Below are 16,078 nucleotides of genomic sequence, written 5' to 3'. Positions count from 1 at the left end.
TAGTATATATGTGGTATGTATGTACTTTTGTCATCCATACAGTTTAACCTGCTTTGTGTAAAATTACAGAGGTTTAATATTAAAAAAAAAAGCTTGGCCTGCTACTGATGACCTTTTTTTTTTGATTCATTAAAAATGTTTAGTTTCAATTAATAAAGGAAACTTGATTTTCAGAGACCTAGTAATTAGAAAATGCATAAGGTGTGCAGTATAGGTCAGGGAAGTGGAAGTACTGATAATTGTGCACGCATACACCGAGAACATGAGGCAGATATGACTACACCAGTTGCTGGATTCAAGAAACACCCCCATCCATGACACACAGTTTCCTGTCCCACTTTGCATGGAGGCACCACTTCTGAAGCTAGAGCAGTGTGCACATGTGGTCAGTTGAATAGCAGATAATGCTTCCAGCATGCTTGGAAAAACTACCCAGTCTTCCACAAGGTTCTGTCTCAACAGCCAATAGTTTGGATCACTTAAACGTCACCCGAATACTTCTTCCTCCCCCCATGTTGAGTCCAAGGACACTAGTGATCCCACACTAGGACACTCTGAGGAGTTCTTTATAACATCACTTATTGATTGTGGCCTCTCACCCTGCATATTCTAAGAGGATCAGGAGGACATGCTGTTTTGTGATGTACAAAACTTAGAGCAGGCACAGCAACAAGAAAATGATGGTGGGGATAAGCAAATTTTGTCAAGTCACCAAGTCAAGAAGACAACAGTGAAAGATGAAGTGGTGGATGAAGTCACTGACTTCCGCTCGAGGTGATATCCGGTGTGCGTGCTGATAAGGTGCTCTTTTCACTTCCTCCCTGCATAGCCATGGCCATGTACACATGGTTCCTAGTGATGATTGTACATGAAGAAAGTGGGGAGAGCATTTTATCAGCACACACACAGGAGGTAACAGTGACTTGCTGGCGCCTGCACAAAAGATCCCTGACTGCAGATCTTTCCAGAGAGTAGTCAGTCAGTGACAGGATAGCGGAGGAGCAGGACTGACGCAGTGAGAGTCTCAGTCAGTGAGAGAAACATCCAGAGGGATGCTCCTGAGAGAAGAGAAGGGGACCTTGGGGCTCGGATCGTGCATTAAGCCAACCATGGGACCCGCTTCCTGAAAGGGAGGACAAGGTCGCAGTGAGGAAGCCGGCCCCTCAAACTAGTGGAGTACTACAAGGCTCAGCTAGAAAGCCGGAGGCTGAGGTGACTTTAAGTTCCTCGGCCACAACCGTACACATTCCTAGCAAAGGTGGCAGGTAGAGGATCCTGGCGCCTGACCCCTGTCGCCCGGTGAGATCCGTGGCTGCCGGCTTGGGGACACTGTGTGCGAAGGCGCAGGGCAGTAGAGAGAGGAGTGAACAGCGCAGAGAGACGGCCTAGAAAGGTTAACACAAGGAGGAGTCCTGAAAAGGTGAACCCAATCTACCTGGGAGTTGGCTGGACCCCTCACCTGGAGGACCCAGTACCAAGCGGGTCATCAAGTAACAAGAAACTTGTGAGTAAAAATCCAGAAACTGCACCCAACTGTGTCCTTTGTTTTCTTACATCTCTCCTGCCATACACCGCACTCAACATCACCATCACCGGCTCAAGTGCCCTGGGACACAGCTCTACCTGTGGAGAGCTTTATCATCCCCGCTGCCCTAACACCATCCCAGAGGATCTGCAGAGCAGCGTTGGCTTAACACCCACATTACCGAATACCACAGGTGGCGTCACGAATCCCCTTTTCCTAATTCATTTTCCTACCATCTTCCCCCTACATCTAAACTTCCATCATTGACATTGGACCCCCAGGGCCACGGACCGGGTCACCATCACCACCGTGACACACTTCCCCTTTGAAAGAGCCTTAAAGGCCCTGTACCGAGTAACTGCCGGCCCCATTGGGCGCTCCATTTGGTTCGCTCTGCTTTAAAGTAAAGTAATGTAAAGTAAAGTACATTGAAATTTATGTACAGTGTAGGGTAAGTCAGTGCATCCTTTTTGGTGAACATTAGAGGAGGGCACCTTAGTAGATAGCTCTTATACATCGGCTAAGTGTAGTTCTATTGTGGGCCACTATATGGGGGCATACTAGTGGGCCTTATAGGTATAGCTGATAGGATGTTTATAGAGGGTTAATTGTAGGAGGGGCTGCCGGGTAGTAAGAGAGAAGGTTTTAGAAAGTTAGATCAGACGGGGCCAGGGTGCCCTAGGGTCCACATGGGCTATAGGCCCAGACAGCTTGGCAGCCACGCAATGTTAAAGTGCTGCAGCCCACGTTACCAACGGCCACTGTGTGTTATAGCAGTGGGCCAGAACAAGAAAGGAAAGATGTGGCGACTTATTGCCTGGGCAGATGCTTTTAGGGCAGGAGTCGGTTGGACTGAAGAGATGAAGGAAGTTGGAGCTTCAGCGAGATTGGTACAGACGGGCCGGATGCTTTACCAGAGGCAGCCAATCCTGGTGACTGATTAATTCGAGTCTGGGGAGAAACAAGCAGAAGGAATTGTCATCATGGTGAGGTCAGGCCAGGAAGGAACTGGGGAGCAGTCTAGGACGATTTGGTCTTGGCGAGTACTACACAGAAGCGAAAGCCAGAAAGGGAAAGATGAGGAAACAAGTAAATGTCACGTGTACCAAATGTGGATTTAACGTGTGAAATATTCAGTAAAGAAAATGTTAAAGTTAACCTGGACTGTGTCTACATTGCTGGGGGTCGCCTGGAAGTGCCCATCTGGGAAGTGCCCAGAGGAAGCTGAATTTGGAGATGCAGGTACGCTGAAGAGAAGAGTACAGTTTTCTGTAGGGGAAGGACTGGACATAGATGTTGCAGTAATTCAGGTCACGACTACATTTCTGTCCCTCCCTTACAACTGCACAGTAAAGAATTAAGGTATGGCAAGCAGAGAGATGTCTGGCAGGATAGATCCAGCAGCAGTATCCTCTATTACAGCAGTACGACAAAATAAATTACCTAATTGACAGGGAGAGGATGCCTGGCTGTTAAGTTCATCGGCTCTAGTGGCAATAGAATAATTTAGAAAACATTGGGCTGGCAGTGAGGGTCTGAAAGTGTGGCTTTTTAATAGTCATCATCATAGTCATAAGCATTAGAGTATACAGCTTTCCATTGGTTCATCATCATTAACCCATTGTGACTGTTCTCATTCATGGCCAGTGTGACCTGCACCATCATTTTCATGCTGGCTTTCAGTCTTGTCTGTTACCCCTCCCGCATCCATCTGCTGCTGTTCCTCCTTTTTCTTCAAATCCTGCAGCATGTATCCTAGACCGTGGTGGTCCCCAACAAACACATGGCATTGATAAACTACTGCAATGAGCTGCTCTTCCTTCACCTTCCCTTGCATTCTTGCAAGTGCTTTTCCCAGGATAAATATGAGGGTGATAACCTTGTAGATTCCACATGTCTCTCTACTGACAAATTTGCATTTGAAAGGCTTCAGGAGGCGACATACATCACTCATGAGCTTTCAATGTATTTAGATTGTGAGCCCCATCGGGGACAGCGATAATAACATGTGCAAACTGTAAAGCGCTGCAGAATATGTTAGCGCTACATAAAAATAAAGGTTATTGTTATCTCAATATAACCCACACTCGAAATAGGCTGCTTCGCTGGGACATCGCTAGGCTGATCGCTGGTGAGCTGTCACATAGACAGCCCCTCCAGCGATCAGGACCAGCGAGCAAGCTGGTTTCCAATATACACAGTGGGTATCCAGGAGCCGCGTGGCTCTTAGATACCCGATGTTTACCTTGGAAACCAGTTTGCTCACTGGTCCTGATCGCTGGAGGGGCTGTCTATGTGATAGCTCACCAGCGATCAGCCTTACGATGTCCCAGCAATCCCATCCATGTTGGATCATTGGTGGGATCGCTGGGACAGCGTTATGTGTAACGGGGCCTTAACTCCCCATCATGGATGCTCCACCACCTGTCCTAGTTACCATGGTGCATTTCTGTCTATAGAAACATTCACCCAGTAATCCATAAAACGTATGTATTGTCCCTGCCCATAGCTACTGCTCCAAGTATCTACAGTGAAGTACATTTTGGAGCTAATAAACAAGTCCAGAGAGTGGCCTATGTTCTCCTACATGTGAAAACAGAGAGCAGGAAACCCTTTCTGCAAAATCTAATGGCTGCTAGGCAGGGGTGTATCTAGGGGGGGCAACCGGAGCCAGGGGCGTATCTGGGGGGGGCAACCAGGGCAGTTGCCCCGGGCGCAGCCAGCAGGGGGGCGCAGTCGGGCCGCCGAATGCAGCGGTCCGCAGTATCCTCCCTGGCGGCTGAGTTCTGCCGCCCCCCTGGCCTGAGAGTCGGCAGTTCTCTGTGTCAGCTGTCAAGCTGACAGCTTGCACAGAGAAGCTGTGCGTGCCGGCTCCCAGGGAACAATTGTACTGACGTCTGTATAGACGCCAGTACACTTGCAGCTCTGACCGCCGGGCCAGAGCAACGTCAGCAGCATGACATGTCATGTGATCACACTGCTGACGTCACTCCCCGGCGCCCAGAGTGAACGCTCAGCGCTGGTGGTAAGTGTGCTCCAATGTGGAGCTGAAGAAACCACCGAAGATGGGGGGGTGTTAATGTGTGGCGATGGGGTTAATGTGTAATGGCGTTAATGAGTGGGGATGGGGGTAAAGGATGGGGGTTAATGTGTGGGGATGGGGGTTAATGAGTGGGGGGGTTAATGAGTGGAGATGGGGGGTAAAGAGTGGGGATGGGGTTAATGTGGGGACGTTAATGAGTGGAGATGGGGGTTACTGTGTGGGGGTAAAGAGTGGGGATGGGGTTAATGTGTGGGGGGGTTAATGAGTGGAGATGGGGGTTACTGTGTGGGGGTAAAGAGTGGGGATGGGGTTAATGTGTGGGGGATTAATGAGTGGGGATGGGGGTTAATGTGTGGGGGGGTTAATGAGTGGGGATGGGGGTTAATGTGTGGGGATGGGGGTTAATGTGTGGGGATGGGGGTTAATGTGTGGGGGGCTAATGAGTGGGGATGGGGGTTAATGTGGGGATGGGGGTTAATGAGTGGGGATGGGGTTAATGTGTGGGGGGTTAATGTGTGGGGGTTAATGAGTGGGGATGGGGGTTAATGTGTGGGGGGTTAATGAGTGGATATGGGGGTTAATGAGTGGGGATGGGGATTAATGTGTGGGGGGTTAAAGAGTGGGGATGGGGTTAATGGATGGGGGTTAATGAGTGGGGGTTAATGAGTGGAGATGGGGGATACTGTGTAGGGGGTAAAGAGTGGGGATGGGGTTAATGTGTGGGGGTTAATGAGTGGGGATGGGGGTTAATGTGTGGGAGGTTAATGAGGGGATGGGGTTAATGTGTGGGGATGGGGGTTATTGAGTGGGGATGGAATTAATTTGTGAGGGTTAATGAATGGGGATGGAATTAATGTCTGGGGGGTTAATGAGTGGGGATGGGGGTTAATGTGTGGGGGATTTGGAGTGGGGGTACATAATGTGTTGGGGGATTTGGGAGTATGGACGGGGGTTAATGAGTGGGGATGGGGGTTATTGTTTGGGGGGTTAATTAGTAGGGATGGGGTTAATATGTGGGGGATTTGGAGTGGGGGGTACATAATGTGTGGGGGGATATGGGAGTGGGGATGGGGGTTATTTAATGTGTGGGGGATTTGGAGTGGGGATGGGGGTTAATGAGTGGGGATGGGATTAATGTGTGGGGGGGGCGCCGAACCAAATTCTTGCCCCGGGTGCCAGGAAGCCCAGATATGCCTCTGCTCCTAGGTATTTTCCATGTCTTCATTTCTGAAAAGGAAGCAGACTTCACAAGGTGGTATAGCATGCATTCGCCACAATCAACTTAACCAGGTGGGATTATAGTTGGTATGCCAGCAAAGGACTAGGAGCTTACACTAGTTTCCTTGCCAAACAACCAGGGATGGATATTTACCATTCTGACAAAGAAGGAGAAGGAGGCTTTGTCAAAGTATGATAAAAGGTAGAGGTACATGACAATGATTATGGTGGTGATGATAACACCGACCAGGAAATTATTGAGGTTGCTGCCTGGTTAAAAGAAAGAAGAGTGAGGCTAAAAGGGGGAAGGAGAACAGCTTGAGGTGTTAGGAACGGCGGTACGCACTAAATAAAAATAAATAATAAAGTGCATTCGCCGCTCGGGGTCCACCGTGCAGTAGGTGTTACACCGCTGCTAGGTAATAACAGACAAGCAATATGGCGGTATAATGCGCACGAGTTCAACGTTACCCGAAGTGCACAGAGCGGGCTTTGTTCACACACAGAGGTGCCGCAACAAAAACATACAAAAACGCTGAGCATGTTAGTGTAAGAGGCCTCAGGTAAATGCACACACGGTATCAGGTCACAGGAGCAGGACCTAAGACAGAGGAGCTGCGTCCATCTAGACCTACCGTGTGTGCGGCGTCGCTACTGTGAGTGCCAAGAAGGGCTGCAACTGCAGCGCGGTGTAGGACACTGCCGCTGGATGACACAGCTGCAAAGCAGGCGCAATGTCGGACGCTAGCGCAGAGGTGCGGTGTGCACAGTGGCCTAAGGCTTGCCACTGACTGGTGCTGACTGCTGAACTAATTCCCTATCCACATGCGTAGTATCAGAGTGAAGGGGTTTCTTAATAAGTCAGACACAAGAATCATATATCCGTCACCATTCACACATAGCAAGTATAGTCTATACTAGCGCATGGCCGAACGGTCATGCACGCTTTTTATAGCCGTGCGGGACCTTCCAGATCTTTGAGATGGACCAATGAGATCTGGAGCAGGACCTGGGCACATGACTCCCGATCTCCAATGCCCAGTAGGAGCACAGAGGAACTTAGTCTCTGGAGCGGTCTGCTGCAAAGTAATCTTCTCTGGGCCTCTGGATTCCGCATTGCTGGACTAGTACTCGCACCCTCAGTCTGTACCTCTTCATCTGCATACTCTTGAGACTGTTTAATTGCCTGCTTACCTGTAGAGTCACAGTTCATATCTGTTATCTGAAGTTCTTATCTCTGCAATAGATATTTACATCTTGAACTGGATATACCGTGTTTGTCTTCATTTTGATCCATGTCATCGGCCATCATAGAACTTTAGTATAAACTTATTACAGATTGTGTGTCAGCTGAACTTAGCAAAAGGAGTAGGTGAAGTCACTTCACGTGCTGATGTAGAGCTGTGGTTTCTAATCTATATGAGCCAGGATGTCCACTGCTTGCTATCCTCTTGCAGAGCCTGCAGAATGCTAAGGTTTAATTTGGCAATAGCAAGCTAAAGACCTATTACACATGAGATGACAGCATGTAAGACACGCCATCATCACGACCATATCTTTCAGATGTTGTTGAACCTTCTCTATTAACAGCATTTTTGGCATCACCGGCTCCAAAACTGACTACAGGAAAAGCTGATTATGCTCCAGAGGATCTTTTAGTCATACATCACCTGCACAGTGTATTGTCAAAGCCAACATCCTTTCCTAGTTGCCTGGGTGTGGAAAATGGCCTTAGATCCTTAGCTTTGTTTTTATTCTGTATATATTCACTGTATACCATACTTGAATATATGCACTGTATACCATGATTGAATTCAGTACGTACTAAAGTTAGGGTAATATTTTACCTTTTGCTTTCTTGAGAATTGAAAGGAAATTTATAATTAAAGAAAAGTACAGTGGTACAGTTAACTTTTTTCACATTACAAAAGTATTACATTGTTGCTTTTATTTTACAGTTCCCAATTACATTAGATACTGTCCAACAGCACAATAGTTTTATTCTTGGATACTAATTAGGTTTGGACTTTGAGCCTTTGCACATATTGCTTAACACTAATTAGAATTTCCAAGTTTAATGCAGTTTTTGGAGCATACAGAATTATGTTTTACAATTTGATCTTATTAACATTTCATGTCAGTAAATATATATTCTATTTTATTATTTCCATAACTTATTGCAAGATATGTATATTGAAAGCAATGAACAGTATCTAGAATAATTTATCCTAGAGGTCAAATTCTATGTAAATTTGCATGTAACATATAGTTAATTAAGCCTACATTTTCCTTCTCTGAAAATGCTTTCTTGAAATTAATTTAATAGAAAAAATGCACGCTGAAATTGAGCATTCAAATGATTCAATGAATCTTATCTTACAAATACTAGTTGGTTGTATAGTGCATCATATGTTTGATAAAAAGTACACAAATTCTAAAACTGCATAAATGGACTTTATAATGCTTGAAGTTAGTATTGTATATTAACCCCTTTCTGACATCTGACATAGTAATCCGTCACTGTGTCCAGGGTTTATTTGACCAAGGACGGATTATTACGTCATCGCGATCACCCGCATACATGGGAAATCGCTGCAGGGTGTCAGCTGATTCTATGTGCCAGGAGTGTTCATGCACCACTCCCGGAACTTTAACCCCCTAAATTCTGTGATAGAATGCGATCACAGCATTCCGGAAACCAGCAGATGGATGACAGCCCCTCTGCCTTTGGATCAGAGACTCCATGGCGTGTTGCGAGGTCCTGATCTTTACCATGGAGACCCAATGTCATCATGACGACATCCGGGTCACCAGAGCTAGAAAAGTTGATGATCATGCAGAGTGCTAGATCAGCAACTTTTTCTGTCAGTGCAGAGCTGACAGTTTGTACACTATAATTGTAAAAATATTTTTAAAAAAAATCAAAAATAGAAATGAAAACATCAAAAGATATCGCATCTATAAATAAATATTTGCATGGAAAATCTAAACCATAAAAGTACACATATTTGGTATCACCGCGTCCGCAACGACCCATCCTATATAACTGACTCACTACTTAACCCCTTTAGTGGACACCATAAAAATAACTAAAAAACAAGGCAAAAAACAATGATTCATCATCATGCTGCTGAACAAAAAGTGGAATAAAACACGATAAAAAAGTCGGATATAAATAAGCATAATACCACCAAAAACAACATCTTGTCCTGCAAAAATCAAGCCATCATACAGCTCCATCAGTAGAAAAATGCAAAAGTTATAGCTCTCAGAATAAAGCACTTTTGCTGTTTTTTTGTTTATTCTGCCTTCGAAAAATCAGAATGGACAGGAATCAAAAAATGTCATGTGCCCGAAAATGGTACCAATAAAAAGGACAACTCGTCCCACAAAATACAAGCCCTCACATGACTCTGTGGGACAAATTATGGCTCTCAAAATATGGTGATGCAAAATCTATTTTTGCAATAAAAGGCATCTGTTAGTGTGTGACTGCAGCCAAACATAATAACCTGATACAAATCTAGTATCGCTCAAATTGCACCAATCCGAAGAACAAAGTTGCCTAATCACTTATACCTCACGTGGAATGGCATAAAAAAGAAATAACCAATTCTTCACCTGTTGGTGATTTTTTTCATTCTGCCTCCCAAAGACTGCAGTAATGCTCGGCACACATTTATCTTGCGCTCTGAGCTGAGCACTTGCACTGGGGTTCCCATGTAAATCTCTGAAATAGGTGATTCAGACAGAACCTATGGCAGAAGTTCCCCTATAATGAGGCAGATGGAGGCACTGTGGATGACATCTGATCTGTGATCAGGCGGTGTCCATCTTTTTAGGCTTGGACAAAAGAGCCGTCAGCCACAGTTTTGTGCACTTGTGAAAAGGAGGACACCACTGAACAGAGGCCAGAAGGAGACCAGAGTAACTCTGTTGCTTCATTTTAGTTGTCAGGCATTGGGTTCCTAGCCCTGCACAGCAGGAATCCCAAGCATTGCCTTCGGCGGTCTTCCATTCTTCTCCAGCCGCAGTGGAGCCTGATCAGCAGACTCATTGATCCCGGTGCTCTGCTCACACTAGCACTGTGGGTTTGGTTGCTGCTGCTACCTCTGGTCCAGCTATAGCAACGCATGCTAGTCAGCAGCGACTAAGTCCTCCTTTCGGTCCACTGAGCATGCCCGTGGGACAATCTCCCATTGAAGATCGGAGGTCACATGTTCAGGTCCTCCTCCAGCGTGGATTGGAACATCAGGAAGGCCCCGGAAGGGCGCTGCTATAAAAGGTTCGCATGACTGCCCCGCCATGCGCTATGATAGACTTTGATGATATTCTGTTTAGTGGTGTGTGTGTGATGATAGATGTATGAGACTGGTGACTGACTCATTAGGATCCCCTCCCTTTGATACGCATGAGTTAGGGTTCAGGAGTCAGAGTCAGCACCTTAGCACTAGCACTGCTTAGCGCCGCAGTGTAGTCAACTCATCGTCCTGTAGCGCCTCACATACTGCTGCTACCGCAGTGTCTGCCAGAGCGGCGCCATGCACAGTTACGTGCGCTTACCAGTACAGTTCTTATGCTTGCTAGTGGTGTCCACCAGGGCAGACATTGTACCTGCTCTGAGCAGTATTTCACATAACTGTGATCTGTGACGTTAACAGGTCATGCTTATATGCCGGCTGGTGCGGACTCCATGAAGTAACGGAGTCTGTCCTTGCACGCATCTGGTCAGTGGTTACCCGCCGGTGTCCGGCTACCTCCTGCTATATTTCATTCCTCATTGCTTATCTGCAGTTTGTCACCTCTGCATGGTGGACCTCAGGCTGCGAACGCACCATATATCTTATACCATTTTTATTATTTGGTGCGTTCCGCCACTCCTTTACATCATCATAGCGCCAGGGTCTGGCTAGCAATGACAAACGATCAGCGTCTGTAGAGATATGTCCAGCAGCTGGAGGGCAGGTTATAAGCTCTTGAGTGGTCAGCTTCAGCTGCGGATGTCACTGCAGTCGCTGTTCAGGCAGCTGCAGAAGCTGTCTCCCGCGCCTCCACGTCCATTCCTGTCCCGACGTTGGACCGTCTCCCGCTACCTGATAAGTACTCGGGTGACAGCGCCTCCTGCTGGGGTTTCGTGAGCCAGTGCTCTATTCAGCTTGAGCTGCTGGCTACGCTCTTCCCCTCAGAAAGGGATAAGGTGGGATTCATCATCTCCCTCCTGTCGGGCAGGGCTCTGGAATGGGCCACCCCACTGTGGGAGCGTGATAACCCCGTGGTACAGAGTGCCTCCCAGTTCCTGGTCTCCCTGAAACAGGTTTTTCTGGGGCCACGGGTCACGCACGACACTGCGCTGCTGTTGTTAGCACTAACACAGGGTTCCTTTTCGGTCAGCCATTACGCCGTCCGGCTCCGGACACTGGCTTCCGAACTGGAATGGCTTGACAAGGTGCTCATACCGGTTTTCTGGAGGGGTTTGGTGGAGCACGTCAAGGATGCTCTGGCTAACAGGGAGGTCCCCGTTAATCTGGAGGAGCTCATTACCCTCTCCACCCACATAGATCTCCATTTCACGGAGCGCGGCATGGAGCGCTCCCAGTCCAGATCGAGGGTTAAGTTAGCTCCCATCATTTCAAAACCCCTGGAGCCTCCAGATCAGGGGACATGCCTCTGAGGTCATGGAGGTGTCTTGCACGGTCTCCAAGTCCGGCTCGGTGCGTACTTCCACCCTCTGTTTCCAGTGTCAACAGCCTTGTCACCTGACCAACAGGTGCCCACAGCAATCAGGAAATGCCCGTGTCTAGTGGTAGTTGGAGGAGGCCTACTAGACCCTGGAACTTTCTCCTCCAAGCTGTCCTTTAAAGGGACGTTAGAGAGTGGAGGTAGAGGTCTGCGTTGACTCCGGGGCAGAGGGCAATTTTATGCTTTCTGCCTTTGCCCAACGGCACGCAGTTCCTTTGGTGCTGCTACCTCACCCTGTTTCCATCAGGGTGGTGAACAGCTCGACTCTGCCCTCCCAAATTACACACAAGACTGCTCCCCTTAGGTTATCATTGTTCTCCTAAGAGTTCCCTGGTTATGTTGCCACTCTCCGCACATAGAGATGTCCTCGGGGAGAATACTTGACTGGAGCAAGTCCTGCAAGGGTAGATGTGTGAGGGAGTGCGTTCAGGTAGTCTCTACCGAGGTACCCGCAGACCTTTCCGCACTCCCAAGGCACTACCAACAGAACGTGGACGTATTCTCTAAAAAGGCGGCAGAGACCCTTCCGCCCCATCGCCCCTATGACTGTCCTATAGAACTTTTGCCAGGTGCGGAGCCTCCTCGAGGTCACGTGTATCCTCTCTCTCTCTCCCGGAGACGGAGGCCATGTCACAATATATCAGAGAGAACCTGGCATGAGGGTTTATTAGGAAGTCGGTGTCACCAGCAGGTGTGGGATTCTTCTTGGTGCAGAAGAAGAGTGGAGAGCTGCGTCCTTGTATCAATTACAGGGGTTTTAGTGCTATAACCGTTAAGAGCAAATACCCTCTGCCCCTGATATCTGAGTTGTTCGACAGGTTGCTTGGGGGCAAGGATATTCTCCAAGCTAGATCTACGAGGGGCTTACAACCTGATACGTATTCGCGAAGGGGACGAATGGAAGACGGCCTTTAACACCAGGGATGGCCACTATGAGTATTTGGTCATGCCCTTCAGCCTCTATAATGCCCCAGCCATCTTCCAAGACTTTGTGAATGATGTCTTCCGGCACATGCTCTCCACCTCAGTTGTGGTCTATCTGGATGACATTCTTATCTTTTCTCCAGATTTGGCCTCCCACCGGAGAGACGTTTGCAAGGTCTTCGACCCACTGTGAGTGAACTCTTTCTGCACCAAGTTGGAGAAGTGCCAGTTTGAGCAGGAGTCCTTGCTGTTCCTAGGCTATATCATCTCGGCCCAGGGTTTGGCTATGGATCCTGCCAAATTGCAGGTGGTAATGGACTGGCAAGAACCCCACTCCCTATAGGCGGTGCAGCACTTTTTGGGGTTTACTAATTACTACTGCCAGTTCATTCCCCACTTCTCCACCTTGGTAGCTCCCTTATTTGCCCTCACCAAAAAGGGAGCCAATCCCAAGGTATGGTCAGAACAAGTCTCCGAGGCCTTTTCCGCCATCAAGACCCACTTTGCTGGCGCTCCTATACTCCACCATCCCGATGTGATAAACCCTTTATCCTAGAGTTAGATGCCTAGTCCATCAGTGCTGGAGCAGTCTTTTTTCAGAAGGATGCTCAAGGTGGGAAGCATCCCAGCTTTTTCTTCTCCAGGACCTTTTCACCGGCGGAGAGAAACTACTCCATCGGGGACATGCTAATGAAGTTGGCCTTCTCTGAGTGGAGACACCTCCTGGAGGGAGCTCGGTTCAGGTGTACACTGACCATAAAAATCTGGTGTACTTGCAAACGGCCCAGCACCTGAACTCTCGCAGGCCAGATGGTCACTTTTCTTCTCCTGTTTCTGTTTCACCCTGCATTTTCTGTCCAGTGAGAAGAACGTCTGGGCTGATGCCCTCTCTCTCTCTCCATGGTGTCAGCGGAGGAGGAAGGAGGCTGAGCCTCGGCTAATCATCCCCCCTCCGAGAGTCTGAGGATCGTGGCTCCGGTCGCTCTTGAGTCAGTGCCGCCGGGCAAGACTTTTGTCCCTCCCCGCCTGCAGCCAGAGGTCCTCTCTTGGGCTCATGAGTCTAGGGTGGGCGGTCACTTTGGGATGAAGCGGACCACGGAACTCCTGGTCAGGACATATTGGTGGCCGCATATGGCTCGGGATGTGGGAGAGTACATTCGGGCATGCGTCTCCTGCTCCCAAAACAGGTCCTCTAGGCAGAGACCGGCCGGACTACTTTACCCCCTACCGGTGGCGGACAGACATTGGGAGATGGTTGGCATGGATTTCATGGTCGGTCTGCCCAAGTCCAGTGGCAGCATGGTCATCTGGGTGGTCACCGATCATTTTTCTAAAATGGTGCACCTGGTGCCACTCTCGCGGCTGCCTTCTGCCCAAGGCCTGGCAGCGTTGTTCATAAAACACATGTTTCGCTTACACGGTATGCCGGACAAGATAGTTAGTGACCGGGGTCCTCAGTTTGCATCTGCTCAGTATTGAGCTAAATTTGTCTTCTGCCTATCAACCCGAGACGAACGGGTTGGTGGAGAGAGCTAACCAAACCCTGGTCACATACCTGTGACATTTTGTCTCTGCCAAGCAGGATGATTGGGCATCCTTACTACCATGGGCAGAATTTGCCCTGAACAACGCTGTTGCCGATTCCACCCATCAGACCCCATTCCTCCTTAACTACGGCCAGCATCCGCGCCTTCCTGTCCCGATGCCAGTGTCGTTCACTAATTCCAGGGTGGCAGGCTGGGCAGTGGAGGCTCGGGACATTTGGGATCGCACTTAGGATGCCATCCGGGCCTCTAAGGAGAGAATGAGGGCGTCCGCCGACACGCACGGGCCACCTTGACACTCAACCCTTTTGGACCCCTCAATCATTACTCTATGCACAGTATAGTCCACAGTGACCCCGTTGTGGCAGCGAACCTTGACCTTTTTCTCAGTCAGACAGAAAACGAGAAGAGTTTCTGTCAGAGTCACATGACTGTTTGAGTCCAGCCGACCAGAGACTCCTTCACAGTGTAACATCACGATACACACCTGAGGCCCGTCGTCATCTGGAAAGAATGTGCCGCACTCAGAAAAAGTCAGACACAAACATCACTGTTCCCCAGACATGTCCACTGAGGTAACCAGTGCTGACCCTTTTGAAAATTACGCCCCTTTTTGGACCACTATCCCCTTTTTGGACTTCGCCTCCCCTTGGGACTCCACTCCTTTTTGTGTTACCACCCCAATTTGGGTCACCGCCCCCTTTCGGGATTTCCCCATGTCCCTTCTACAGGCCTTCTTAAACCAAAGTTCACACTATACAGTTTATATGTTTCGGGCTTGCACTGGCCCTTTAAGCACGACACCACACTAGCTCCTACTGTCACTGCCACAGCTCCTGCTGTAGCCGCAAATCACCGGCACTTCCGGCTGCCGCTCACAAACAGTGGCTGGCATCACTGCAGCTCCTGCTGCGCCATATTCATGGACACACCGATCCACAGCAACCTTCATAACCCCGTCGAGTTGCAGCCAGCCACTTGTCACCTTCATAACCCTGCTGAGTTACAGCCAGCCGCTTGTCACCTTCGTGACCCCACTTAGCCAAGCTGACTTGAGAGGGAGAAAAAAAAACCACAAAGCATAACACACGTGGCCTGTCCGCGTGCTATTCAGGGATCCGACCCTCCTCCCAGGGTTTCCCAACACACCGGCCTCACCAGGTCCAAGGTCGCAGCACGTGCTCCAGGGATCCGATTCTTCTCTCCCAGAATTTCCCAACACTGACCCTCCAGGACCTGGCACTCTGAACCATTCAAGTACACAGTCTTTCTCACTGACCCTGGTCAGTACAACATGGACACCTGTCCGTTACCTGCTGGTGTCGGCCACACAGGTTCCTGGACGCCTCTTTTCCTCAGAGGTATACCACAAATTATCAACAGTCTCTTTCTCTGACTTCGGTCTGCATAACTCATGGTTTTCACGACTGTTTGTTCCCCTGGCTCAGAGTCGCCAGCACTGCAACATGTGCTTCCTGGAACTGTTGCGCTTAGCAATCGAGATTTGCAGACCTCATCCGTTGCCCCTAGCAACAAGGCTACATCAGTGCCCTTAGCATTCTCCACCAATTGTAAGGTAGCGCCTATTGTTCATGTTGAGGGACACTCACTCGGCAGCGGATTAACCACGCTAGGCACTGGTGGTTCACATAAATCAGTCCATCTGGTTTATTGTGCAGCATAAACAATATAGCAGCAACAGTCTTACATCAGACCAAATGAAGATTCATAGTGGAGCACCGCTCCCTTAGCCCTGTGGTCACACAGACTGCGCTTTGTCCTGAAAACAGGCTCTACAGTCTTTCAGATAATTCCCCTCTGTCTGGCGTTACCTCTTAGCTGTTTCTCAGTCCTGACGATCCTTTCCTCCTGGGGACTGGCCAGCACTCACAGGCGATTACACACAGGTCACACACGGACAGCGGCGTCCACATGTGCGCTTCAGGAAGGCAGCCCACCTTCCAGCACAACAGGCTTCCGGGACCTTTCCACACGGACCAATCAGATCCAGGCACTCACTCATGTGACCTACCCTGGTCACCTTATATGGTCCATAGCCACGCCCACCAGATCACATGGCTATGA

This window comes from Dendrobates tinctorius, unplaced genomic scaffold, assembly GCF_039654945.1.
Source record: "Dendrobates tinctorius isolate UK_male_01 unplaced genomic scaffold, ASM3965494v1 ptg000031l, whole genome shotgun sequence".
NCBI classification, from domain to species: domain Eukaryota; kingdom Metazoa; phylum Chordata; class Amphibia; order Anura; family Dendrobatidae; genus Dendrobates; species Dendrobates tinctorius.
The sequence above is the reverse complement of the archived record's forward strand: the minus strand, read 5'-3'. Positions refer to the sequence as shown.